The sequence below is a fragment of the Octopus sinensis genome, linkage group LG28, assembly GCF_006345805.1.
Source record: "Octopus sinensis linkage group LG28, ASM634580v1, whole genome shotgun sequence".
NCBI classification, from domain to species: Eukaryota; Metazoa; Mollusca; class Cephalopoda; order Octopoda; family Octopodidae; genus Octopus; species Octopus sinensis.
Window position 1 is genome coordinate 2,526,221 of NC_043024.1, and position 27,224 is coordinate 2,553,444.

The following is a 27,224-nucleotide window of genomic DNA, read 5'->3' on the forward strand; positions in this document are numbered from 1 at the left end:
CCTATCACTGTGACACCTGTGGTAAATCTTTCTCTCAAATAAATAACTTAAACACTCACAAGCGTATTCATACAGGTGAGAAGCCCTATCACTGTGACACCTGTGGTAAATCTTTCTCTCAAATAAATAACTTAAACACTCACAAGTGTATTCATACAGGTGAGAAGCCCTATCACTGTGACACCTGTGGTAAATCTTTCTCTCAAATAAATAACTTAAACACTCACAGGCGTATTCATACAGGTGAGAAGCCCTATCACTGTGACACCTGTGGTAAATCTTTCTCTCAAATAAATAACTTAAACACTCACAGGCGTATTCATACAGGTGAGAAGCCCTATCACTGTGACACCTGTGGTAAATCTTTCTCTCAAATAAATAACTTAAACACTCACAGGCATATTCATACAGGTGAGAAGCCCTATCACTGTGACACCTGTGGTAAATCTTTCTCTCAAATAAATAACTTAAACACTCACAGGCGTATTCATACAGGTGAGAAGACCAATCACTGTGACACCTGTGGTAAATCTTTCTCTCAAATAAATAACTTAAACACTCACAAGCGTATTCATACAGGTGAGAAGCCCTATCACTGTGACACCTGTGGTAAATCTTTCTCTCAAATAAATAACTTAAACACTCACAAGCGTAGTCATACAGGTGAGAAGCCCTATCACTGTGACACCTGTGGTAAATCTTTCTCTCAAATAAATAACTTAAACACTCACAGGCGTATTCATACAGGTGAGAAGCCCTATCACTGTGACACCTGTGGTAAATCTTTCTCTCAAAAAAATAACTTAAACACTCACAAGCGTATTCATACAGGTGAGAAGCCCTATCACTGTGACACCTGTGGTAAATCTTTCTCTCAAATAAATAACTTAAACACTCACAAGCGTATTCATACAGGTGAGAAGCCCTATCACTGTGACACCTGTGGTAAATCTTTCTCTCAAATAAATAACTTAAACACTCACAGGCGTATTCATACAGGTGAGAAGCCCTATCACTGTGACACCTGTGGTAAATCTTTCTCTCAAATAAATAACTTAAACACTCACAGGCGTATTCATACAGGTGAGAAGCCCTATCACTGTGACACCTGTGGTAAATCTTTCTCTCAAATAAATAACTTAAACACTCACAGGCGTATTCATACAGGTGAGAAGCCCTATCACTGTGACACCTGTGGTAAATCTTTCTCTCAAATAAATAACTTAAACACTCACAGGCATATTCATACAGGTGAGAAGCCCTATCACTGTGACACCTGTGGTAAATCTTTCTCTCAAATAAATAACTTAAACACTCACAGGCGTATTCATACAGGTGAGAAGACCTATCACTGTGACACCTGTGGTAAATCTTTCTCTCAAATAAATAACTTAAACACTCACAAGCGTATTCATACAGGTGAGAAGCCCTATCACTGTGACACCTGTGGTAAATCTTTCTCTCAAATAAATAACTTAAACACTCACAGGCGTATTCATACAGGTGAGAAGCCCTATCACTGTGACACCTGTGGTAAATCTTTCTCTCAAATAAATAACTTAAACACTCACAGGCGTATTCATACAGGTGAGAAGCCCTATCACTGTGACACCTGTGGTAAATCTTTCTCTCAAATAAATAACTTAAACACTCACAGGCATATTCATACAGGTGAGAAGCCCTATCACTGTGACACCTGTGGTAAATCTTTCTCTCAAATAAATAACTTAAACACTCACAGGCGTATTCATACAGGTGAGAAGACCTATCACTGTGACACCTGTGGTAAATCTTTCTCTCAAATAAATAACTTAAACACTCACAAGCGTATTCATACAGGTGAGAAGCCCTATCACTGTGACACCTGTGGTAAATCTTTCTCTCAAATAAATAACTTAAACACTCACAAGCGTATTCATACAGGTGAGAAGCCCTATCACTGTGACACCTGTGGTAAATCTTTCTCTCAAATAAATAACTTAAACACTCACAGGCGTATTCATACAGGTGAGAAGCCCTATCACTGTGACACCTGTGGTAAATCTTTCTCTCAAAAAAATAACTTAAACACTCACAAGCGTATTCATACAGGTGAGAAGCCCTATCACTGTGACACCTGTGGTAAATCATTCTCTCAGATAAATAACTTAAACACTCACAGGCGTATTCATACAGGTGAGAAGCCCTATCACTGTGACACCTGTGGTAAATCTTTCTCTCAAAAAAATAACTTAAACACTCACAAGCGTATTCATACAGGTGAGAAGCCCTATCACTGTGACACCTGTGGTAAATCTTTCTCTCAAATAAATAACTTAAACACTCACAAGCGTATTCATACAGGTGAGAAGCCCTATCACTGTGACACCTGTGGTAAATCTTTCTCTCAAATAAATAACTTAAACACTCACAGGCGTATTCATACAGGTGAGAAGCCCTATCACTGTGACACCTGTGGTAAATCTTTCTCTCAAATAAATAACTTAAACACTCACAAGCGTATTCATACAGGTGAGAAGCCCTATCACTGTGACACCTGTGGTAAATCATTCTCTCAGATAAATAACTTAAACACTCACAAGCGTATTCATACAGGTGAGAAGCCCTATCACTGTGACACCTGTGGTAAATCTTTCTCTCAGATAAATAACTTAAACACTCACAAGCGTATTCATACAGGTGAGAAGCCCTATCACTGTGATACCTGTGGTAAATCTTTCTCTCAAATAAATAACTTAAACACTCACAAGCGTATTCATACAGGTGAGAAGCCCTATCACTGTGACACCTGTGGTAAATCTTTCTCTCAAATAAATAACTTAAACACTCACAAGCGTATTCATACAGGTGAGAAGCCCTATCACTGTGACACCTGTGGTAAATCTTTCTCTCAGATAAATAACTTAAACACTCACAAGCGTATTCATACAGGTGAGAAGCCCTATCACTGTGACACCTGTGGTAAATCTTTCTCTCAGATAAATAACTTAAACACTCACAAGCGTATTCATACAGGTGAGAAGCCCTATCACTGTGATACCTGTGGTAAATCTTTCTCTCAAATAAATAACTTAAACACTCACAAGCGTATTCATACAGGTGAGAAGCCCTATCACTGTGACACCTGTGGTAAATCATTCTCTCAGATAAATAACTTAAACACTCACAAGCGTATTCATACAGGTGAGAAGCCCTATCACTGTGACACCTGTGGTAAATCTTTCTCTCAGATAAATAACTTAAACACTCACAAGCGTATTCATACAGGTGAGAAGCCCTATCACTGTGATACCTGTGGTAAATCTTTCTCTCAAATAAATAACTTAAACACTCACAAGCGTATTCATACAGGTGAGAAGCCCTATCACTGTGACACCTGTGGTAAATCATTCTCTCAGATAAATAACTTAAACACTCACAAGCGTATTCATACAGGTGAGAAGCCCTATCACTGTGACACCTGTGGTAAATCTTTCTCTCAAATAAATAACTTAAACACTCACAAGCGTATTCATACAGGTGAGAAGCCCTATCACTGTGACACCTGTGGTAAATCATTCTCTCAGATAAATAACTTAAACACTCACAAGCGTATTCATACAGGTGAGAAGCCCTATCACTGTGACACCTGTGGTAAATCTTTCTCTCAAATAAATAACTTAAACACTCACAAGCGTATTCATACAGGTGAGAAGCCCTATCACTGTGACACCTGTGGTAAATCATTCTCTCAGATAAATAACTTAAACACTCACAAGCGTATTCATACAGGTGAGAAGCCCTATCACTGTGACACCTGTGGTAAATCTTTCTCTCAAATAAATAACTTAAACACTCACAAGCGTATTCATACAGGTGAGAAGCCCTATCACTGTGACACCTGTGGTAAATCTTTCTCTCAAATAAATAACTTAAACACTCACAGGCGTATTCATACAGGTGAGAAGCCCTATCACTGTGACACCTGTGGTAAATCTTTCTCTCAAATAAATAACTTAAACACTCACAAGCGTATTCATACAGGTGAGAAGCCCTATCACTGTGACACCTGTGGTAAATCTTTCTCTCAAATAAATAACTTAAACACTCACAAGCGTATTCATACAGGTGAGAAGCCCTATCACTGTGACACCTGTGGTAAATCTTTCTCTCAGATAAATAACTTAAACACTCACAAGCGTATTCATACAGGTGAGAAGCCCTATCACTGTGACACCTGTGGTAAATCTTTCTCTCAAATAAATAACTTAAACACTCACAAGCGTATTCATACAGGTGAGAAGCCCTATCACTGTGACACCTGTGGTAAATCTTTCTCTCAGATAAATAACTTAAACACTCACAAGCGTATTCATACAGGTGAGAAGCCCTATCACTGTGACACCTGTGGTAAATCTTTCTCTCAGATAAATAACTTAAACACTCACAAGCGTATTCATACAGGTGAGAAGCCCTATCACTGTGACACCTGTGGTAAATCTTTCTCTCAAATAAATAACTTAAACACTCACAAGCGTATTCATACAGGTGAGAAGCCCTATCACTGTGACACCTGTGGTAAATCTTTCTCTCAGATAAATAACTTAAACACTCACAAGCGTATTCATACAGGTGAGAAGCCCTATCACTGTGACACCTGTGGTAAATCTTTCTCTCAAATAAATAACTTAAACACTCACAAGCGTATTCATACAGGTGAGAAGCCCTATCACTGTGACACCTGTGGTAAATCTTCTCTCAGATAAATAACTTAAACACTCACAAGCGTATTCATACAGGTGAGAAGCCCTATCACTGTGACACCTGTGGTAAATCTTTCTCTCAGATAAATAACTTAAACACTCACAAGCGTATTCATACAGGTGAGAAGCCCTATCACTGTGACACCTGTGGTAAATCTTTCTCTCAAATAAATAACTTAAACACTCACAAGCGTATTCATACAGGTGAGAAGCCCTATCACTGTGAACCTGTGGTAAATCTTTCTCTCAAATAAATAACTTAAACACTCACAAGCGTATTCATACAGGTGAGAAGCCCTATCACTGTGACACCTGTGGTAAATCTTTCTCTCAGATAAATAACTTAAACACTCACAAGCGTATTCATACAGGTGAGAAGCCCTATCACTGTGACACCTGTGGTAAATCTTTCTCTCAGATAAATAACTTAAACACTCACAAGCGTATTCATACAGGTGAGAAGCCCTATCACTGTGATACCTGTGGTAAATCTTTCTCTCAAATAAATAACTTAAACACTCACAAGCGTATTCATACAGGTGAGAAGCCCTATCACTGTGACACCTGTGGTAAATCTTTCTCTCAAATAAATAACTTAAACACTCACAAGCGTATTCATACAGGTGAGAAGCCCTATCACTGTGACACCTGTGGTAAATCTTTCTCTCAAATAAATAACTTAAACACTCACAAGCGTATTCATACAGGTGAGAAGCCCTATCACTGTGACACCTGTGGTAAATCTTTCTCTCAAATAAATAACTTAAACACTCACAAGCGTATTCATACAGGTGAGAAGCCCTATCACTGTGACACCTGTGGTAAATCTTTCTCTCAAATAAATAACTTAAACACTCACAAGCGTATTCATACAGGTGAGAAGCCCTATCACTGTGACACCTGTGGTAAATCTTTCTCTCAAATAAATAACTTAAACACTCACAGGCGTATTCATACAGGTGAGAAGCCCTATCACTGTGACACCTGTGGTAAATCTTTCTCTCAAAAAAATAACTTAAACACTCACAAGCGTATTCATACAGGTGAGAAGCCCTATCACTGTGACACCTGTGGTAAATCTTTCTCTCAAATAAATAACTTAAACACTCACAAGCGTATTCATACAGGTGAGAAGCCCTATCACTGTGACACCTGTGGTAAATCTTTCTCTCAAATAAATAACTTAAACACTCACAGGCGTATTCATACAGGTGAGAAGCCCTATCACTGTGACACCTGTGGTAAATCTTTCTCTCAAATAAATAACTTAAACACTCACAGGCGTATTCATACAGGTGAGAAGCCCTATCACTGTGACACCTGTGGTAAATCTTTCTCTCAAATAAATAACTTAAACACTCACAGGCGTATTCATACAGGTGAGAAGCCCTATCACTGTGACACCTGTGGTAAATCTTTCTCTCAAATAAATAACTTAAACACTCACAGGCATATTCATACAGGTGAGAAGCCCTATCACTGTGACACCTGTGGTAAATCTTTCTCTCAAATAAATAACTTAAACACTCACAGCGTATTCATACAGGTGAGAAGCCCTATCACTGTGACACCTGTGGTAAATCTTTCTCTCAAATAAATAACTTAAACACTCACAAGCGTATTCATACAGGTGAGAAGCCCTATCACTGTGACACCTGTGGTAAATCTTTCTCTCAAATAAATAACTTAAACACTCACAGGCGTATTCATACAGGTGAGAAGCCCTATCACTGTGACACCTGTGGTAAATCTTTCTCTCAAATAAATAACTTAAACACTCACAGGCGTATTCATACAGGTGAGAAGCCCTATCACTGTGACACCTGTGGTAAATCTTTCTCTCAAATAAATAACTTAAACACTCACAGGTATTCATACAGGTGAGAAGCCCTATCACTGTGACACCTGTGGTAAATCTTTCTCTCAAATAAATAACTTAAACACTCACAGGCGTATTCATACAGGTGAGAAGACCCTATCACTGTGACACCTGTGGTAAATCTTTCTCTCAAATAAATAACTTAAACACTCACAAGCGTATTCATACAGGTGAGAAGCCCTATCACTGTGACACCTGTGGTAAATCTTTCTCTCAAATAAATAACTTAAACACTCACAAGCGTATTCATACAGGTGAGAAGCCCTATCACTGTGACACCTGTGGTAAATCTTTCTCTCAAATAAATAACTTAAACACTCACAGGCGTATTCATACAGGTGAGAAGCCCTATCACTGTGACACCTGTGGTAAATCTTTCTCTCAAAAAATAACTTAAACACTCACAAGCGTATTCATACAGGTGAGAAGCCCTATCACTGTGACACCTGTGGTAAATCTTTCTCTCAAATAAATAACTTAAACACTCACAAGCGTATTCATACAGGTGAGAAGCCCTATCACTGTGACACCTGTGGTAAATCTTTCTCTCAAATAAATAACTTAAACACTCACAGCGTATTCATACAGGTGAGAAGCCCTATCACTGTGACACCTGTGGTAAATCTTTCTCTCAAATAAATAACTTAAACACTCACAGGCGTATTCATACAGGTGAGAAGCCCTATCACTGTGACACCTGTGGTAAATCTTTCTCTCAAATAAATAACTTAAACACTCACAGGCGTATTCATACAGGTGAGAAGCCCTATCACTGTGACACCTGTGGTAAATCTTTCTCTCAAATAAATAACTTAAACACTCACAGGCATATTCATACAGGTGAGAAGCCCTATCACTGTGACACCTGTGGTAAATCTTTCTCTCAAATAAATAACTTAAACACTCACAGGCGTATTCATACAGGTGAGAAGCCCTATCACTGTGACACCTGTGGTAAATCTTTCTCTCAAATAAATAACTTAAACACTCACAAGCGTATTCATACAGGTGAGAAGCCCTATCACTGTGACACCTGTGGTAAATCATTCTCTCAGATAAATAACTTAAACACTCACAAGCGTATTCATACAGGTGAGAAGCCCTATCACTGTGACACCTGTGGTAAATCTTTCTCTCAGATAAATAACTTAAACACTCACAAGCGTATTCATACAGGTGAGAAGCCCTATCACTGTGACACCTGTGGTAAATCTTTCTCTCAAATAAATAACTTAAACACTCACAAGCGTATTCATACAGGTGAGAAGCCCTATCACTGTGACACCTGTGGTAAATCTTTCTCTCAGATAAATAACTTAAACACTCACAAGCGTATTCATACAGGTGAGAAGCCCTATCACTGTGATACCTGTGGTAAATCTTTCTCTCAAATAAATAACTTAAACACTCACAAGCGTATTCATACAGGTGAGAAGCCCTATCACTGTGACACCTGTGGTAAATCATTCTCTCAGATAAATAACTTAAACACTCACAAGCGTATTCATACAGGTGAGAAGCCCTATCACTGTGACACCTGTGGTAAATCTTTCTCTCAGATAAATAACTTAAACACTCACAAGCGTATTCATACAGGTGAGAAGCCCTATCACTGTGATACCTGTGGTAAATCTTTCTCTCAAATAAATAACTTAAACACTCACAAGCGTATTCATACAGGTGAGAAGCCCTATCACTGTGACACCTGTGGTAAATCTTTCTCTCAAATAAATAACTTAAACACTCACAAGCGTATTCATACAGGTGAGAAGCCCTATCACTGTGACACCTGTGGTAAATCTTTCTCTCAGATAAATAACTTAAACACTCACAAGCGTATTCATACAGGTGAGAAGCCCTATCACTGTGACACCTGTGGTAAATCTTTCTCTCAGATAAATAACTTAAACACTCACAAGCGTATTCATACAGGTGAGAAGCCGTATCACTGTGATACCTGTGGTAAATCTTTCTCTCAAATAAATAACTTAAACACTCACAAGCGTATTCATACAGGTGAGAAGCCCTATCACTGTGACACCTGTGGTAAATCATTCTCTCAGATAAATAACTTAAACACTCACAAGCGTATTCATACAGGTGAGAAGCCCTATCACTGTGACACCTGTGGTAAATCTTTCTCTCAGATAAATAACTTAAACACTCACAAGCGTATTCATACAGGTGAGAAGCCCTATCACTGTGACACCTGTGGTAAATCTTTCTCTCAAATAAATAACTTAAACACTCACAAGCGTATTCATACAGGTGAGAAGCCCTATCACTGTGACACCTGTGGTAAATCATTCTCTCAGATAAATAACTTAAACACTCACAAGCGTATTCATACAGGTGAGAAGCCCTATCACTGTGACACCTGTGGTAAATCTTTCTCTCAAATAAATAACTTAAACACTCACAAGCGTATTCATACAGGTGAGAAGCCCTATCACTGTGACACCTGTGGTAAATCTTTCTCTCAGATAAATAACTTAAACACTCACAAGCGTATTCATACAGGTGAGAAGCCCTATCACTGTGACACCTGTGGTAAATCTTTCTCTCAAATAAATAACTTAAACACTCACAAGCGTATTCATACAGGTGAGAAGCCCTATCACTGTGACACCTGTGGTAAATCTTTCTCTCAAATAAATAACTTAAACACTCACAGGCGTATTCATACAGGTGAGAAGCCCTATCACTGTGACACCTGTGGTAAATCTTTCTCTCAAATAAATAACTTAAACACTCACAGGCGTATTCATACAGGTGAGAAGCCCTATCACTGTGACACCTGTGGTAAATCTTTCTCTCAAATAAATAACTTAAACACTCACAGCGTATTCATACAGGTGAGAAGCCCTATCACTGTGACACCTGTGGTAAATCTTTCTCTCAAATAAATAACTTAAACACTCACAGCGTATTCATACAGGTGAGAAGCCCTATCACTGTGACACCTGTGGTAAATCTTTCTCTCAAATAAATAACTTAAACACTCACAGGCATATTCATACAGGTGAGAAGCCCTATCACTGTGACACCTGTGGTAAATCTTTCTCTCAAATAAATAACTTAAACACTCACAGGCGTATTCATACAGGTGAGAAGCCCTATCACTGTGACACCTGTGGTAAATCTTTCTCTCAAATAAATAACTTAAACACTCACAAGCGTATTCATACAGGTGAGAAGCCCTATCACTGTGACACCTGTGGTAAATCTTCTCTCAGATAAATAACTTAAACACTCACAAGCGTATTCATACAGGTGAGAAGCCCTATCACTGTGACACCTGTGGTAAATCTTTCTCTCAGATAAATAACTTAAACACTCACAAGCGTATTCATACAGGTGAGAAGCCCTATCACTGTGATACCTGTGGTAAATCTTTCTCTCAAATAAATAACTTAAACACTCACAAGCGTATTCATACAGGTGAGAAGCCCTATCACTGTGACACCTGTGGTAAATCATTCTCTCAGATAAATAACTTAAACACTCACAAGCGTATTCATACAGGTGAGAAGCCCTATCACTGTGATACCTGTGGTAAATCTTTCTCTCAAATAAATAACTTAAACACTCACAAGCGTATTCATACAGGTGAGAAGCCCTATCACTGTGACACCTGTGGTAAATCATTCTCTCAGATAAATAACTTAAACACTCACAAGCGTATTCATACAGGTGAGAAGCCCTATCACTGTGACACCTGTGGTAAATCTTTCTCTCAGATAAATAACTTAAACACTCACAAGCGTATTCATACAGGTGAGAAGCCCTATCACTGTGATACCTGTGGTAAATCTTTCTCTCAAATAAATAACTTAAACACTCACAAGCGTATTCATACAGGTGAGAAGCCCTATCACTGTGACACCTGTGGTAAATCTTTCTCTCAAATAAATAACTTAAACACTCACAAGCGTATTCATACAGGTGAGAAGCCCTATCACTGTGACACCTGTGGTAAATCTTTCTCTCAGATAAATAACTTAAACACTCACAAGCGTATTCATACAGGTGAGAAGCCCTATCACTGTGACACCTGTGGTAAATCTTTCTCTCAATAAATAACTTAAACACTCACAAGCGTATTCATACAGGTGAGAAGCCCTATCACTGTGACACCTGTGGTAAATCTTTCTCTCAAATAAATAACTTAAACACTCACAAGCGTATTCATACAGGTGAGAAGCCCTATCACTGTGACACCTGTGGTAAATCTTTCTCTCAGATAAATAACTTAAACACTCACAAGCGTATTCATACAGGTGAGAAGCCCTATCACTGTGACACCTGTGGTAAATCTTTCTCTCAGATAAATAACTTAAACACTCACAAGCGTATTCATACAGGTGAGAAGCCCTATCACTGTGACACCTGTGGTAAATCTTTCTCTCAAATAAATAACTTAAACACTCACAAGCGTATTCATACAGGTGAGAAGCCCTATCACTGTGACACCTGTGGTAAATCATTCTCTCAGATAAATAACTTAAACACTCACAAGCGTATTCATACAGGTGAGAAGCCCTATCACTGTGACACCTGTGGTAAATCTTTCTCTCAAATAAATAACTTAAACACTCACAAGCGTATTCATACAGGTGAGAAGCCCTATCACTGTGACACCTGTGGTAAATCATTTCTCTCAGATAAATAACTTAAACACTCACAAGCGTATTCATACAGGTGAGAAGCCCTATCACTGTGACACCTGTGGTAAATCTTTCTCTCAAATAAATAACTTAAACACTCACAAGCGTATTCATACAGGTGAGAAGCCCTATCACTGTGACACCTGTGGTAAATCTTTCTCTCAAATAAATAACTTAAACACTCACAGCGTATTCATACAGGTGAGAAGCCCTATCACTGTGACACCTGTGGTAAATCTTTCTCTCAAATAAATAACTTAAACACTCACAAGCGTATTCATACAGGTGAGAAGCCCTATCACTGTGACACCTGTGGTAAATCTTTCTCTCAAATAAATAACTTAAACACTCACAGGCGTATTCATACAGGTGAGAAGCCCTATCACTGTGACACCTGTGGTAAATCTTTCTCTCAGATAAATAACTTAAACACTCACAAGCGTATTCATACAGGTGAGAAGCCCTATCACTGTGACACCTGTGGTAAATCTTTCTCTCAAATAAATAACTTAAACACTCACAAGCGTATTCATACAGGTGAGAAGCCCTATCACTGTGACACCTGTGGTAAATCATTCTCTCAGATAAATAACTTAAACACTCACAAGCGTATTCATACAGGTGAGAAGCCCTATCACTGTGACACCTGTGGTAAATCTTTCTCTCAGATAAATAACTTAAACACTCACAAGCGTATTCATACAGGTGAGAAGCCCTATCACTGTGATACCTGTGGTAAATCTTTCTCTCAAATAAATAACTTAAACACTCACAAGCGTATTCATACAGGTGAGAAGCCCTATCACTGTGACACCTGTGGTAAATCTTTCTCTCAGATAAATAACTTAAACACTCACAAGCGTATTCATACAGGTGAGAAGCCCTATCACTGTGATACCTGTGGTAAATCTTTCTCTCAAATAAATAACTTAAACACTCACAAGCGTATTCATACAGGTGAGAAGCCCTATCACTGTGACACCTGTGGTAAATCATTCTCTCAGATAAATAACTTAAACACTCACAAGCGTATTCATACAGGTGAGAAGCCCTATCACTGTGACACCTGTGGTAAATCTTTCTCTCAGATAAATAACTTAAACACTCACAAGCGTATTCATACAGGTGAGAAGCCCTATCACTGTGATACCTGTGGTAAATCTTTCTCTCAAATAAATAACTTAAACACTCACAAGCGTATTCATACAGGTGAGAAGCCGTATCACTGTGAAACCTGTGGTAAATCTTTCTCTCAAATAAATAACTTAAACACTCACAAGCGTATTCATACAGGTGAGAAGCCCTATCACTGTGACACCTGTGGTAAATCATTCTCTCAGATAAATAACTTAAACACTCACAAGCGTATTCATACAGGTGAGAAGCCCTATCACTGTGACACCTGTGGTAAATCTTTCTCTCAGATAAATAACTTAAACACTCACAAGCGTATTCATACAGGTGAGAAGCCCTATCACTGTGATACCTGTGGTAAATCTTTCTCTCAAATAAATAACTTAAACACTCACAAGCGTATTCATACAGGTGAGAAGCCCTATCACTGTGACACCTGTGGTAAATCTCTCTCTCAAATAAATAACTTAAACACTCACAAGCGTATTCATACAGGTGAGAAGCCCTATCACTGTGACACCTGTGGTAAATCTTTCTCTCAAATAAATAACTTAAACACTCACAAGCGTATTCATACAGGTGAGAAGCCCTATCACTGTGACACCTGTGGTAAATCTTTCTCTCAAATAAATAACTTAAACACTCACAGGCGTATTCATACAGGTGAGAAGCCCTATCACTGTGACACCTGTGGTAAATCTTTCTCTCAAATAAATAACTTAAACACTCACAAGCGTATTCATACAGGTGAGAAGCCCTATCACTGTGACACCTGTGGTAAATCTTTCTCTCAAATAAATAACTTAAACACTCACAAGCGTATTCATACAGGTGAGAAGCCCTATCACTGTGACACCTGTGGTAAATCTTTCTCTCAGATAAATAACTTAAACACTCACAAGCGTATTCATACAGGTGAGAAGCCCTATCACTGTGACACCTGTGGTAAATCTTTCTCTCAAATAAATAACTTAAACACTCACAAGCGTATTCATACAGGTGAGAAGCCCTATCACTGTGATACCTGTGGTAAATCATTCTCTCAGAATCATAACTTAACGACTCACAAACACATCCATACTGGAGAGAAGCCTTAACAGTGCAATATCTTTTATGTTCTTACTTGATTCGATCATTGACTTGCGGTCATACTGGAGCACTGCCTTAACCCTTTAGTGTTTAAACCGGCCATATCCGGCCCAAATAATCTACCTGTTTTCTGTTAAAACTGCCCACATTTGGTATCTCACATCAGCCTATAATGTCAATCTAAAAACAGGTGATAACATCATCAAAATCTTAAAGCTACGAAATAATGACATGATTAGCTTAAAACAATATGATGAATAAATATTATATTTGACAGAATAATCTGAATGCTAAAGGGTTAAAGGGTTTACTCCAACAAAACGATTTCATTGCACGGAAAAGACACCCAGTGCACTCGGTAGAGTGGTTGGCATCAGGAAGAGCATCCAGCTGTAGAAACCCTGCTAGAATAGCTGACTGGAGTCTGGTGCAGCTCTCCAGCCTTGCCAGCCCCTGTCAAAAGTCTAACCAATGCGAAGATGGAAATCCAATAATATTTCTTTATTGGTCTCTTTTGTTAAACTGCTAGGTTACAGGTGCTTAAACAAACCAACACAGTTTATCAAACAATAGGCAAACAAGCACACATATGCATGATGGCTTCCATACAGTTTCTGTCAACCAAATTCACTCACACAATATTGGTTAGCCCAGACTATGATGGAAGACACTTGCCCACGGTGCTGCACATTTTCCAAAAAAGATGGACTTCTGGTGACTGTATACTGTTTCAACAAGGATTGTTATCCATTATTCTGTTTTTCACAATCATCATCCTCATCATTTAATGTCTGTTGTCCATGCTGGCATGGGTTGGACGGTTTGACCAGGGCTGGCAAGCTGTACCAGACTCTAGTCTAGTTTGGCATGGTTTCTATGGCTGGATGCTCTTCCTAACACCAAACACTCTGAGAGTATAATGGGCGCTTTTATGTGCACTGGCACAGGTGCCAGTTGTGTGACACTAGTATCTGCCACAACTACAATTTCGCTTGGCTTGATGGGTCTTCTCAAACACAGCATAATGCCAAAGGTCTTGGTCACTTGCATGGCCTGATGCCAAAGGTCGTGGTCATAAGGAGAATACATTCTACAGACTCTTATTGTCAGATGATTGACCATAAAATACTGAAATCAAAACAACCAAGATTTTTATCTATTTTTTTTTTATTTGGATTTTAATGTGGATTACTTATGTAATTACGTTTACCTTTTCTGTCTGAGAATAAAAAAATTGCTTTATATTATTATTCTTGTTGTCAATCAACTTACCATTTCTCATCTTCAACAAACAAGAACTTCCAGCCTTTACTCCTCAGCCTTCCTAATTCATTTTCATCCTCTGCCAGGCATTATATGGAAGTTTTCCTGTTGCTCACAGACAGATACTTTTTTCTTTACGAAAGGATCAATAAATATACTATTAAGCATTCATCCAATTCCTTGCCTTTTTTTTTCTCCGGAAATTGTAGTTAAGACACCCGTGCCGGTGACACGTACAAAGCACCATTCGAGCGTGGCAGTTACTAGCATCGCCTCACTGGCGTCCGTGCCGGTGACACATAAAAGCACCAACCGATCGTGGCCGTTTGCCAGTCTGCTCTGGCTCCTGTGCCGGTGGCACGTAAAAGACACCTGCTACACTCACGGAGTTGTTGGCATTAGGAAGGGCATCCAACTGTAGAAACACTGCCAGATCAGACTGGAGCCTGGTGCAGCCTCCATGGCTTACCAGACCCCGGTAGAACCGTCCAACCCATGCTAGCATGGAAAGCGGACGTTAAATGATGATGATGTGATAGTGAGAGCTTTTCCAGAAGTCTGTCAGTCGTTACCCTTGTCTCGCAATATAATAGTTTATTTACAAATCCTTTAATAGATAACAAAAAAAATTGGCTGTCAATAATAGGAACATCATCATTTAACGTCCGTTTTCCATGCTAGCATGGGTTGGACGGTTCGACCGGCGTCTGGTAAGCCATAGAGGCTGCACCAGGCTCCAGTCTGATCTGGTAGAGTTTCTAAAGCTGGATGCCCTTCTTAACACCAACCACTCCATGAGTGTAGTGGGTGTTCTTTACGTGCCACCGGCACAGGGGCCAGAGCAGTCTGGCAAACGGCCACGATCGGTTGGTGCTTTTATGTGTCACCGGCACAGGAGCCAGTCAGGCGACGCTAGTATCTGCCACGTTCGGACAGTGCTTATTATATCATATCATATCATATATCCAACATATTTGATATTTTATTTTGAATATCCACATAACTGAGAAACTGAGATACATTGAAGTCCAGTTATGAAGATATGGTACGGAAGTTTCTAAGACGATTCTTTTGTACAAGACTTTGTAAAGTCCATAGCTGAAGAGAACTTGACAGAAACATAGGCGCAGGAGTGACTGTGTGGTTAGTAGCTTGCTTACCAAACACACGGTTCCGGGTTCAGTCCCACTGTGTGACACCTTGGGCAAGTGTCTTCTACTATAACCTCGGGCCAACCAAAGCCTTGTGAGTGGATTTGGTAGACGGAAACTGAAAGAAGCCTGTCATCATCATCATCATCGTCGTTTAACGTCCGTTCTCCATGCTAGCATGCTGTCGTATATATATATATATGCGTGTGTGTGTGTGTGTGTTTGTCCCCCCAACATTGCTTGACAACCGATGCTGGTATGTTTACGTCCCCGTAACTTAGCGGTTCGGCAAATCACCTCCTTCCTCCAGATTCAGGCAATTTCTAAAAACAAGCATTTGACAGTCTGCAACTCATTACTCTTTTACTTGTTTCAGTCATTTGACTGTGGCCATGCTGGAGCACCACCTTTAGTTGAGCAAATTGACCCTGGGACTTATTCTTCGTAAGCCTAGTACTTATTCTATCGGTCTCTATTTGCCGAATTGCTAAGTGACAGGGACGTAAACACACCAGCATCGTTTGTCAAGCGATGTTGGGGGGACAGACACACAAACATATACACACACACGCATATATATATATACATATATACGACGGGCTTCTTTCAGTTTCCGTCTAACAAATCCACTCACAAGGCTTTGGTCGGCCCGAGGCTATAGTAGAAGATACTTGGTTGGTAAGCAAGCTACTTACCACACAGCCACTGCTACACCTCAATCTTTGATTACGACATCAGGCTGCGAACGTTAGCAACCAGAGACTCTTCACTGCAGTGAAAATTCATGTTTTTCCCACGTTTCATAGTGCTAAGTATTTCAAGCAGTTCGTCTGGGAGAGCTGGTCTTTCGCACACCGACCCCCATTCAACTCCTTGGTTATCACTGACCCCCCTGTAATTGCTCACCAACCCCTAGGGGTCCCTGAGATCCCCTTTAGCAACCCCCGATTTATAGTTAGTAACATAAATTGCACAATGATGCAGTCATTGGCTTAGGAGACTACATTTCTCAGTGAAAGAAGCCTGTTGTATATATGTATATATATGTGTGTCTGTGTTTGTCCCCTCAACATCGCTTGACAACTGATGCTGGTGTGTTTACGTCTCCGTCACTTAGTGGTCCGGCAAAAGAGACCGATAGAATAAGTACTGGGCTTACAAAGAAAAAGTTCTGGGGTCGATTTGCTCTACTAAAGGCGGTGCTCCAGCATGGCCAGTCAAATGACTGAAACAAGCAAAAGAGTAAAGAGTATATATATATACAAAATAAGAAAATGGAGGAACACATCTTAATCAATGATAAACTACCAGATAATTCCCAATCACATAATTTATTAAACCACTACATATGAACATTCAGGTCAAACATAATAATATAGAACAAAACAATGTACATCAATGAGTAATATGATACAATAAGTACAGTATGTATAAGTGAATATAAATATAAACTACATATTACAGCTGTTTCAGCCATGCAGATATGGGTGCCTCATTAAGCTCATATTAGCCATGTGTGATAGGTTAATATGTGGTTATAAATGAGACACTTACAAAAATATCCCAAGGCCTCTTCAGAGATTATAAAGTACAAACAAAATTAAATATGAATATCAGAGGAGGTACACCCATATATATATATATCTGCTACTCATGTTGGCGAACTCTGTTCCTTATCAGTTGTGATATGATTCTTTCAGTAGCTTTCAATGTCTCTGTAGTTTCCCCTCTCTCTCTCTATTGTATCTTCTCTACTCTTATAGCAATCTATGCTGATACTGTTCAAGCAGAAATTGTAATCACCACCTCTTTGCGTTCCATGATTGACTGTGGATGTTGGTTCTGCCTCACCCGACTTCATTTCATTGTTCCAAAACAACATAGGTGGAGGCAGGGCTGTGCCATCACGAAGCACGCTTTGCAACCAAGTGGTTTGCAGTTCAATCCCACTGCGCAGCAACCTGGGCAAATGTCTTCTATAGCCCTAGGTTGACCAAAGCCTTGTGAGTGGATTTGATGGATGGAAACTGCATGAAAGACTGTTGTGTGTGTGAATATATATTTATATATACTCTTTACTCTTTTACTTGTTTCAGTCATTTGACTGTGGCCATGCTGGAGCACCGACTTTAGTCGAGCAAATCGACCCCGGGACTTATTGTTTGGAAGCCCAGTACTTAGTCTATCGGTCACTTTTTGCCGAACCGCTAGGTGACGGGGACATAAACACAAGAGCATCGGTTGTCAAGTAATGCTAAGGAGACAAACACAGACAGATATCGTGTGATATGGCCTCCCTCCTGTATGAATAAGTTTGTGTTTAGCTAAGTGATGATTTAAAGAGAATGATTTACCACAGTGATACGGCTTCTCTTTACTATGAATGCGTTTATGAGTATTTAAGTCACCAGCGAATGACTTTCCACAGGTATCACAGTAGTATGGTTTCTCTCCAGTACGGAAGGGTTTGTGTTTAGTTAAATGTTGATTTTGTGAGAATGATTTACCACAAATATCAGTGATATGGTTTCTCTCCTGTATGAATACGTTTATGGTTAGTTAAAGCATCGCTCCGTGAAAACGATTTACCACAGATATCACAGTTATATGGTTTTTCTCCCGTATGAATACGCTTGTGAGTAATTAAATGATGATTCTGAGAGAATGATTTACCACAGATATCACACTGATAAGGTTTCTCTCCTGTGTGAATGTATTTGTGAGTAGTTAGGTTTTGATTCTGAGAGAATGATTCCCCACAGATATCACACTGATAAGGTTTCTCTCCTGTGTGAATGTATTTGTGTTTAGTTAGGTTATGATTCTGAGAGAATGATTTAGCACAGATATCACACTGATAAGGTTTCTCTCCTGTATGAATGTATTTGTGAGTAGATAAGTAATGATTTCCAGAGAATGATTTACCACAGATATCACAGTGATATGGTTTCTCTCCTGTATGAATGTATTTGTGAGTAGTTAAGTAATGATTTCGAGAGAATGATTTACCACAGATATCACAGTGATATGGTTTCTCTCCTGTGTGAATGTATTTGTGAGTGGTTAGGTCGCTATTTCTATAGAATGATTTACCACAGATATCACACGCATATGGTTTCTCTCCTGTATGAATACGTTTGTGAGTGGTTAGGTCGCCATTTTTAGAGAATGATTTACCACAGATATCACAATGATATGGTTTCTCTCCTGTGTGAATGTATTTGTGAGAGGTTAGGTTGCTATTTCTAGAGAATGATTTACCACAGATATCACACTGATAAGGTTTCTCTCCTGTGTGAATGTATTTGTGAGTAGTTAAGTTATGATTTCGAGAGAATGATTCACCACAGATATCACACTGATATGGTTTCTCTCCTGTGTGAATACGTTTGTGTTCAATTAACTGACTACTTTTAGAGAATGATTTACCACAGATATCACAATGAAATGGTTTCTCTCCTGTATGAATACGTTTGTGAGTGGTTAGGTCGCAATTTCTAGAGAATGATTTACCACAGATATCACAATGATGTGACTTAACCACAATGTGGATGCATTTGTGAATAGCTAAGCTATGATTCTGAGAGAATGATTTACCACAGGTGTTACAGCGATACGGCTCGACACCTGCGTGAATGTGTTTATGCGTGGTCAAACGAACCTTTTCAGAGAATGATTTACCACAGATGTCACAGCGATGGAAATCCTCTCCTGCAGGGAAACATTTGTGACTCGTCTGTTCATCTTTGCGAAAGAAGGACTTGTTGGAGACATCACAGTGAAATGATGTTTTCACTTCTTCTGTTTCATCTACAGTAAAATCAATCCTTAACGACTGTGTATTACAATTAACCTCATTATCACGTAATTCATTTTCCATTATTTTTCTCCTCTCACCACAAAGTCCAAATGTTTTTCTTTTTTTTTATATTCTATTCCCCAGTTATTTCTGTTGCTTGAAATGCTTAGTGGTATTTCGTCTGTCTTTTTGTTCTGAGTTCAAATTCCACCGAGGTGGACTTTGCCATTCATCCTTTCAGGGTCAATAAATAAAGTACCAGTTTCACACTGGGGTAGATATAATCAACTTAATCCCTTTGTCTGTCCTTGTTTGTCCCCTCTATGTTTAGCCCCCTAGTGGGCAATAAAGAAATATATATCTCCATCAACTGTAATCATTGTCAATATCTGAGGGGGCTGCCAATTCCCTTGCAATCCAGGTTTAATTAGAATACAGGATTGGTTTTCTTGCACCCATTCCAGGCAGTAAAGTACAGAAATGCTGCTAATAATCACACACCCAAAGAAAATCTTTTACAATTCTATAATTGAATTATATAAACAGGGTAATATTTCTTCTGTGTAGCATCTTAGTTTCATCTTAAACAATACAGTAAAGTACAGAAATGCTGCTAATAATCACACACCCAAAGAAAATCTTTTACAATTCTATAATCGAATTATATAAACAGGGTAATATTTCTTCTGTGTAGCATCTTAGTTTCATCTTAAACAATATATCATATATATTCATGATGTGTTCGATGTAAAATCTTCTTTTATGCTAAATATCCTCTCTGATACTCTGAAATAAAAAAGAAATAATATGAGATATAGAATATACTTGAAAAGTAAAGATTAAATGAAAATTTTATTACGTTTTTATACTGATAAACTGGAGATATAAACCTTTAGCTGGCCAAATAAACTTTAACATGTCAGTCTGACAAACAAACAAGGAGATTATAAGGTAGTCATGGGATGTGCTAAAAATAATAGCTAAATAGCTCTTAAATCATGCAGCAATTTTTAAAATTTGGTTTTGGTTTTTGCACAATCCTATGAATTACAAATTCGCAAGAGTTTTCTAAAAATTCCCAAAAGTTTTGAACCAACAAACAATTTACGATTTACATCTGCTGTTTGTTTGTTGAGCGAAGCGGTCTTCGTCCCAGAGCTTGCAAGATGGAAGAAGTCGGAAACGTGGTCCTTTGCTATTCGTAAGACCCGCAGAAGAGAAAGCAGGTCAGCCCCCCCCCCCCTGAATGCGCATCCAGGCTCGGCGGTTGCATAGGAAGTCGGGGGACAAGAAACAGGAAGAAAGAGTGAGAGAAAGCTAGGGCGAAAGAGTACAACAGGGGTTGCCACCACCCACTGCTGGAGCATCGTGGAGCTTTAGGTGTTTTCACTCAATAAACAGTCACAACGCCCGGTCTGGGAATCGAACCCGCGATCCTCCGAATGCGACTCCACTGCCCTAACCACTGGGCCATTGCGCCTCCACTTACATGTGCTGTATATGAAATACCAGAGGTTATTGTGTTAAAAAGAGCAAGGACTAATGTTTACTTTGAAACGGTTGATGATGATGATATATATATATATATATTTATTGCCCAGAAGGGGATATACAAAGAGGGGACAAACAAGGACAGACATAGGGATTAAGTCGTTTACATCGAACCTAGTGCATAACTGGTACTTAATTTATCGACCCTGAAAGATGAAAGGCAAAGTCGACCTCAGTGGAATTTGAACTCATAACGTAAAGACACATGCATTTCGCCCGTCGTGCTAATGTTGCTGCCAGCTCGCCACCTTTATATATATATATATATATATATATATATTTTATTTTATTTTATAGAAGGAGCTTCTACAGTACTAGAACTGTTTCATTCAGATGAAACAATTCTAGTCCTGTAGAAGCTCCTTCTATAAAATAAATTACTTTACTCTGCTATGTATTGAGTACCTTATTTACTGTGGTTAACCCCGACTCAACCCGGGACCTACATATATATATATATTGGTAAAACGGTAAGATAACAAAAGAAAGAAAGAGACCTCAATATTATGTAATTAGAGGAAATTTATCTATAAAATAATATGTTACATTTACTCAATAGTCAAGATAAAACTCTAAGTTTCAGATGCCGAAGTGGAAATCCACAACACCATCTCTTCGGTTATCTGGCCATCTGAAAAAACTCTATGAAAAAATACCGTTATATAAAGGGAAATTACTGTATTATAATTCTGCGCGCGAAAACCCACGTGCGTACTTATACGTCACTATGGAAACGTACACATCTTCACTCGCATTTTTCGCCAAATATATACGCATATATATATACAACCTCTTACATACACACATGCGTACCGTAAAAGTTCATACATACGTCTATATACGCACAAACACAAGAAAAACCATGGTTAAAGGTAACAGAAAAAAAAACATAAGGAAGTATACAAAGCATAAAAACCACGTTCATATACGGACATGCCCCAATGCACTCATACACACACACACGCCCGTATATGTACATACCCGCACATATTTATATACGCATACATACACACGCATATACAAAAAATGAATATATATATGTCCCCCCCCACCATAAAAATACTAAGTAAAAACGTCTATATATATACATATATATGCACATACACACACAAAAGTTGGCGATTACAAAGGTATTTCACAAGGATCACATATATAGTGGAAGCCGCTTATTGTGATCATTTCCGTACAGCACTGGCCAACACCTAACAGATGACGTTAAACAAATATAAAGTCTGAACCAATTAATTTCGATAACAATAACCGGCTGATAACGTTATCCGCTATTCCGATTGACCGCCACTCCATTCCTGCCCAGCCTACATCAATACACAACAAACTGCGGCATTTCTATAAATCGCAGTATTTGCTATACAACGTTTTCAATCAGATCGTATTCCTCTCCAATATATATACATATATATATAATAACTTACCCCTGATGCTTAATAAATAAATAAATATTTTTTTACTTTCGATTTCGTCTCCAAAGAATTGAGGAAACGTGACAAGCCGGAAGTAAGGTGCGTCATGTGACTTAGACTCTTTAATATATGAAACCACAAAGAGTGCTGCTGACACAAAAGCGAAACTAAGAAGGAAGGGGGAACGTAATATTGTTGTCGACTATCACCATGGTTACTGTCTAAGCGGAAGGCGCATGGCTCGGTGGTTAGCGCATCGGGCTATCAATCGCGAGTTAGTGAGTTCGATTCCCTGGATCTTTTCGTTTTGACTGGCAGATTTTTTTAATAATTTCTTTGTAACTAAACACTTTTAAACTTAAGTACCAGTTATGCACTGGGGTCGATGTAATCAACTTAATCCCTTTGTCTGTTCCCTCCTATCTTTGCCGTTTGAACAGCAGTTTTTAACATAATTTCTAGGTAACTAAACACTTTTAAACTTCGTGTAATGGTAGAATTTGTTACATAAAACATCTTTTTCTCTTGGCTTTCTTGAGAAAATGCTGTAGTTTGTAAGCTACAATTATTCACCTCAATAGACGTCATTGATTGGTTGAAATTGCCGAAATGCAAGAAATCAAACAACAAATAGCTTACAAGCCACAGAATTCTCTCAAGAAATCCAAGAGAAAAAGATGTTTTATAAACACATTCTACCAGTATACGAAGTTTAAAGAATAAGTCCTGGGGTCGATTTGATCGACTAAAGGCGGTGCTCCAGCATGGCCACAGTCACATGACTGAAACAAGTAAAAGAGTAAAGAGAGATAGATAGGTATGTAGGTTGGCAGATAGATAGAAAGATAAATAGAGATAGATAGGTAGACATATATAGATAAATAGACAGACAAATAGATGGATAAACGGATGGACGGATGGATAGAGAGACAGACAGATAGATAGTTAGACACAAATAGATAGATAGATAGACAAATAGATAGATAGATAGATGATAGATAGATAGATAGATAGAGAGAGAGAAACAGAAAGATAGATAGTTAGACAGATAGAAGCATTTCTTCCTTCGAAAAGGACGATTCTTTTCTTCAGCAAAATTGCTTTGAGTGTTCACGTTGGTGGTGGTGGCCATGTTTATAGCAGTATGGGTTCTCTTTACTTCTTTGTTCTTCTAAGGACAGACTGGCAGTGTTTGTAGTGAGTGCGCGATTCGAATATAGAGGCACCTACCTCATCTTCGTAGTGACGGAGACCCTCCAGAGATGACTAGTCCTTCCTCACAGCCCCGACCCGAGCACTAACGATAGCAGCAGCTAGCCCAAACCCTTAGCGACGTCCTCACACGTCTTCTCACCTCCACGACCCACGTTGGAAGGGGCAATTTCCGCTCCCTGCGCACGCCTGACAGCTGACCCCTTCCGCTTGCCCAAACTTCCGGACAACGCACCCAGCTGATGACGTCATCCCACAGTTTTCTGTGTGCGTTCAAGCGGAACAACTTCCTTTTCAGACAGATAGATAGACAAACAGATAGATAGGGTACTACTTGGGAAGAGTGGTCCCGGTGCGCGCACTCACGCTAGCTAGTCGTGACTGGTCGATACTACGACTAGCTAGCAAAGTAAATACTACACAAAATAATTTTTGTTAAAATAAATAAAACACAAAAACACAAAGTAAGGATCGACTAGTCATGACTAGCTAGCGCGGATGCACGAGTACGCGAGTGCGCGCACCGGGAACACTCTTCTCAAGTAGTACCGATAGATAGACAGACAGAGATAGACAGGCACAGATATGCTATAGAAATAAACTTTGACGTACGCACCTTGAAGTTTTCCAGTGTTAAAACTTTCTTAGGAAGTTGCACGTCATCTTCAGCAGGTGCTTCGTGTGTGTGTGTGTGTGTGTAGGCAGAGTACGGCCGAATGGTCAAGAAGATCCCTTAACAACCACGAGGTCCCTCGTTCTGTCCTACTGCGTGACACTTTGGACAAATAACACTTTCTGCAGTGTCCAGTTGACCTGAATGAAATCGGACAGAGGGGAAAGTGCTGAACCCAGGAATTCCAAAGAGGTCAGCTTCGGGTCGCAGAGGTTCTTGTATGATTCCAGCGGAATCCTCGAAGACTCACGGGAATTCCGGAGCAGGGGATTCAGTTGGTCTTACACCTGAATCCTCAACGGCGAACGACGGGGATCCACGATGTATAAAAATGTCTGTTTAGTTATAGATGGAAATGGTGAGGATATTAAGAAATGGTTAATAGCAAAATGTGGGAAATAAAAAAATGGAATGGGCAGCCGAAAGGAGAACGAAACAGTGAAAGAAATTATATAACTTTGTTTAAGTAATTTTTTATTTAGTCCTTCCTTTTTCCTGAGTTGTGCGTTAGATATGAAATCATTCGTATCTAATTCCGGTCTCCCAATAATTATCAGTTATAAAGTGGAATTGATCAAGGAATAAAGATTTGTATGAAACTATAGCAGGAAATAAACGGAATTTGCAAGACTGAACGGTTAATAGACGAGGGGAAGTAACTCTTCTTTCAACAAAAGTCTTGAATATTTTTATATAGCTTCGTGTTTAAATGACAATTAATTAATTCAACAAATTATTAGAAAGGATCACAAAAGTACAGCCCCTAAAATAACTGCAGGGGTTAATCACCGCCTCAAGAACCCAGTTTCCACAAAAACTGTTCGCCGGGAGCTGCACAAATCCGGATTTTACGGGAGGGATGCAATCAGAATACCACTACTTTCAAAATTAAACGTTGAAAAGCGTTTAGAGTGGAGTAAAAAACCTACGGAATTGGTCCCTAGAGCAGTGGAAGAATCTTATTTTTCTCGGACGAGTCAACCCTTACCTTATTTCCGATCACCGGTCGAGTACACGTGTGGAGACAGCCAAAAAAAGCATTTGACCCAGACTGCCTTCTTCCGACTTTTAAACATGGAGGAGGATCTGTGATGATCTGGGGAGCTATATCTTGGATATCTGCCAGCCCAATAGTTCCCCTTCATGTCAGAATTAATAGTCAAGACTATTTAAGCATTTTATCTGATCAAATTCATCCTATGGTAGGGGAACTGTTTCTGGAGAGAAACGCAAGCTTTCAGGATGATAATGCACCAATTCACACGGCTAAAGTTGTCATTGAATGGCACGAGGAACATTCATCAACCGTTTCAAAGTAAACATTAGTCCTTGCTCTTTTTAACACAATAACTTCTGGTATTTCATATACAGCAGATCTTTCCTTCTATGTTTCCAACGAAGAGCTCCGCTCGAAACGTTAAACCCTCCATCTTTTCTGAGCGTCAAATAATACTATATTTGTTCCACGTCCTCGCGTTGTTGTGTTTTTTTTTGTGCTTTCTTGTATAGATTAACTATATATATACATATATATATATATATATACATATATATATGTATATATAACCGATCGTAGCCGCTGCCAGACTCACCTGGCACCTGTGGCGGTGGAATGTAAGAAAAAAACCCTACACTCGCGGAGTGGTTGGCATTAGGAAGGGCATCAGGCTGTAGAAACACTGCCAGATCACACTGGGCCTGGTGCAGCCTGCTGGCTTCCCAGACCCCGGTCGAACCGTCCAACCCGTGCTAGCATGGAAAGCAACGATCATGATGATGATGATATATATACGAATTAAAATTCAGGAAACACAGAAGTAGCATTAATATAGTTTATTAACTGCAAAAATTCAACATGTACACTTACAGCTGTTTCGATTTTGCTCAAAAGCAATTCCAATAATTAAAACATTTAATTGGGCAAAATCTCATCAGAGGAATGAAAAAGACATATCGTTAGGTTATCACGTTATTCTTCCAAAACATCTCAACAGACTAAAACCTTTTTTAATTACTAATATTGGTATAAATCTTGGCCAGTGGGTAACAGGTTGTATAAGGGTAATAATCTTTATATATATAAAACTGAGAATGTGTGCCTGTCTGTCTGTGTGTTTCCCTTAAACTTGTGAACTACAGAACCAATTTCATTCAAATTTTACACATGCCTTACTTAGGGTCCATGTAGTTTCATGGGCAAAAAAAAAATGTTCAACTTCTTGCCTAGAGCGAGCCCATAGCAATATCTTCTTCATTGTTTCAGTATTACATGTTAAAAGTGAAACAGAAATATTTCTTTATTTTATGTCAGATGCTTTCACTTTAACAATAAAAATAATAACAATTGAATTATATGTAGTAAGTAATAATTAAAATCAAACTAAAGTATAGTATAATTGTAACATACAAAAGTAAAAATAGCAATTGGTATAAAATTGCATCAATGATTTGAACTTGAATAAGTGGTTTCACATGAATGGGAATAAAGTAAAAATATAATTAGCGTGCAGAAATGGAATAGTCCAGAAGGATAATACAAAATTAAATTAAAGAAAAGACTATTGTCTATAAATTATACAACGTAGAGAAAAAAGAAGAGCTAACAATTCCAGTCTGTTATATATTTTGAATATTGTTATCACT

At 38.9% G+C, this 27,224-nt stretch overlaps 1 long non-coding RNA gene and 2 pseudogenes across 1 annotated transcript; 2 read left to right on the forward strand and 1 right to left on the reverse strand.

Annotated features, from left to right (window-relative positions):
* Positions 1-5: 5 nt before the first annotated feature.
* Positions 6-6,240, forward strand: LOC115225744 (annotated as a pseudogene).
* Positions 6,241-6,311: 71 nt separating this feature from the next.
* Positions 6,312-27,224, forward strand: part of LOC115225743 — a 63,476-nt pseudogene continuing 42,563 nt past the window's right edge.
* Positions 14,395-17,964, reverse strand: LOC118768288. The gene is made up of 3 exons (XR_005004119.1): positions 17,729-17,964; positions 16,174-16,178; positions 14,395-14,404 (listed from the first exon to the last, which is right to left on the reverse strand). It is a non-coding gene; the product is annotated as an uncharacterized LOC118768288 (long non-coding RNA).